Source organism: Lipotes vexillifer, unplaced genomic scaffold, assembly GCF_000442215.2.
Source record: "Lipotes vexillifer unplaced genomic scaffold, Lipotes_vexillifer_v1.1 scaffold1605, whole genome shotgun sequence".
In the NCBI taxonomy this organism is placed as follows: Eukaryota; Metazoa; Chordata; class Mammalia; order Artiodactyla; family Lipotidae; genus Lipotes; species Lipotes vexillifer.
In genome coordinates, this window is record NW_006770356.1 from 854,857 (window position 1) to 858,303 (window position 3,447).

Genomic DNA, 3,447 nt, shown 5'->3' on the forward strand with positions numbered 1-3,447 from the left:
GAGTTTTACACATGAGATGACATCTGATGAAAAAACAGAAGCTAAACTTGTAAAGGTTAGAAAGAGGAGTGCTCCAGGCAGAGAAAATAGGAATGCAAAGGCCCTAAATGCTGGAAGGAATTTGACAGTTTCAGTGTGTAAAAACAAGGCCAGGATGGCTACAGATTCAAGAGTAAGCTGGAGAAAAATCCAAGGTTAAAACAGAACAATGGCTTGTTAAGACATCCAAGTGAAAATGGAAGTTATTGAAAAATGTTAGCAAGAGGTCAGTATGAACTGATTTATATTTTGGCCACTTATGATTAGTAAATTTAAACATTAGCCGCCCCTTTAAGTAATAAGCAGAGCAGATGCACAGCTCAGCCAAGGGCCAGATTGAGGGCTCAAGGTCATGGATGAACTCTAGAGGAAGGAGCTTATAGCCTGGGCTAAATAAGATCATCCTTCTGGATAGGAAGCAGATTTTCCAAAGTTGAATAGAGACATAGCTGATTTTAAATATAGGAAAGGATGTCACAGAGGGCACGGCCCTGAAAAAAGGGGAGTGACATTAGGAATTGGGAATAACTTTGAGAAGAACCTCAACTCCCACAAAGGATATATATATATATATATATATATATATATATGTTCACATGATTTAACAATATTTCCCTCAGAGTAATTTTAATTTAATCACAAATTTACCAAAGCTTGATATGTCTTTCTCATAATAGTAAGAGATAGAAGAAAAGCTATCCCATTATATAATGTAACCATAAGTTAAAGTGAGGGACAGTGAGGGTAGTCAGAATTGTCACATGAAAGTCCTGGACAGGAACAAGAGGAACACTTGAATCTGAGGCAACTTCTGAATGGAATCTCAAGGAGGACATTGATAAAAAAAAAAACAACAAAAAAACAACAAAAAAACACAAACTATTGTTTCCCTAGACTGGTTTTACAAGAATAGAGTCAGTATGAGCACATGGAATTATTCCAGTGTTCAGTAGTAGTGTCATTTAGTCAGTGCTTATCATTCCATTCAACATCCATTCAAATAATAGAAATTGAGGGTTTATTTTATACCAGGTGGTGGGATAGATACTGGGGTAGAGAGATGTACAGGATTAAGATTCTGAACAAAGAGGGCTCATGTGCTCCTGGGAAACTAAACTAAAAAGTTAACTTTTGGGCTTCCTTGGTGGTGCAGTGGTTAAGAATCCGCCTGCCAATGTAGGAGACACAGGTTCAATCCCTCGTCTGGGAAGCTCCCACATGCCGCGGAGCAACTAAGCCCATGAGCCACAACTACTGAGCCCACATACCACAACTACTGAAGCCCACGCACCTAGAGCTCATGCTCTGCAACAAGAGAAGCCACCACAATGAGAAGCCCACACACCACAATGAAAAATAGCCTCTACTCGCCGCAACTAGAGAAAGCCCATGCATAGCAACAAAGACCCAACGCAGTCAAAAATAAATAAATAAAATTAAATTAAAAAATTAACTTTTACAGCCATGTGTGATACCTATACTAATTTCATTAGATGAAATTCTCTAGTGAGAGCCTAAAGGAAAACATTTACCTTGGCTGAGTTAGAACAAAGAAAACTTCATGAGATGTGTTTTGATCATTGAGTAGAGAATTACCAGATAAAGAATGGAAGGAAAGACATTACAGCTATAGGGAACAGCATGTGCAAAGGGACTGGCCACCATAGCACACACCATGTGTGAAGAAATTAAGAAAAATTGGCATGACCAAGATATAGGGTGATTTTCAGAGAGTGTTAATATGTGATGATGAAAAGGTTAGTGAAGAATAACTAATGAATCATCTGGAATTCTAGAGTAAAGAGTCAGATTTTAGTCCAAATATTCTTGACAAAAGGGAAATATTTTAGCAGAGAGCCAATATCTGAAAGATCACTTTCAGAGAAATGTGCTAAGCATTAGAACCTTAAGTCTGAAAAAACATGGGTAATTCTCCATTAAAAGTCATTCAGTGGAATAAGCATTCAAGATCATATGATCTTGTCCAGTTGCTGTTTCTTCTCTTTTACCTTCCATGTCCTCACTCTCTTTCCTGGCAATTGTGAAGGAAAAATTAAATAAAACCAGTGCATATCACATAAGTGACCAATAAGTGTTTGTAGAAGTGTTCTACTCTAAATTTCCTTACCTCCTCTGTAAGATATTTCTGCTGGGCAGTCATCCATGTCTCTCTGTCTAAATATATATATATGTGCATGCTTATTTTTTAGCTCTCTCAAGTCGTCTGGTAATTAGGTTTTCCCCAGATTTTTACTTATTTCACCAATAAAATAAACTTAAATTTTTTTTCTGAAGGTACAGATCTTTACCTTACCATCCCTTGAATTTTTCCATCCTACAAGACTTAAAAACAAAACATAAAAATCAAAACTTGTTCTTTAATTCTGTTTAAATCTACTTTCTGGAAACATAGTTGTTGTGTTGCTTAACTCCCACCCCCACCCCTACCTCCATTCTGCTTTTGAATTCTCAGCTCTATCAGTTCCTGGTAAGTTTTTTGAGGATTACATCATACAGTTCTCCTGGGTGCATAAGAGTCAAATAAAGAAGCTCAGCCATGTTAATTCCTCTGCTTTTTACAACAGAGCATCTTTCCTGGTTAGCAGATGTCAGGTTGATTCAACTCCCTTGTCACTGCCAAGCTCTGTACCTCGGCTACCAAAAAGCTATTCTTAGATGGGTGTCTGATTACTTCCTTTCACTATTGCTATATTATAAATAATTAATAGTTTCCTTTATTCTGATCAATTTCCTCCATTGACGTTTAATTATATTTTATTACATTTTTGTCCTGAGAGCTGATGTATAGCAAATCTGTTTATAGTTTATGCATTTTTGAATATATACTTTGTAAGGGTAACTAGGTAATATTTTTAAAGGAAAATGTTTTGTCTTTTCCTGACTTCTCCACCTCCTCCATATAGTAATCACATATTCATTGTTTTTCTGCTTAGTGTGAGATAGCCATTGCACTGGAAGTGCATTTTATGTCAGGAAGGCTCTGTTATGAGCAGAAAGGCTGTTCACCAATCCAAAATTCAAACTTTGGAACAGGTCACTCTTCAGGGTGATTTAGTACCAAGATTTTTGTTCATGATGGATTAAGAGAGTAAATAAGCATGGTCAGGCAGCCAGCTTTTCTGGTTTGTACCCTTCAGTTTCTTTATGGTGTGTGTTAAGTTGAAAATTTATGGACCTGACTTGTAATTCTGTGTGTCTGAGCTGTTGTTTCTGGGGAGAGGACCTTCTAGACCAAGAGCTGAAGTGAGGAGATTGCCTTGTGATAACATGATTTATAATAAGAAATATAGATTTGGTCTTTGTTCCCATTTCTGGACACAGCTCTCCAAACCCTTGGAATTTCCTGAGATGAGAGCAATAAACTTAACCTAAGGATGCCAGTTGGTT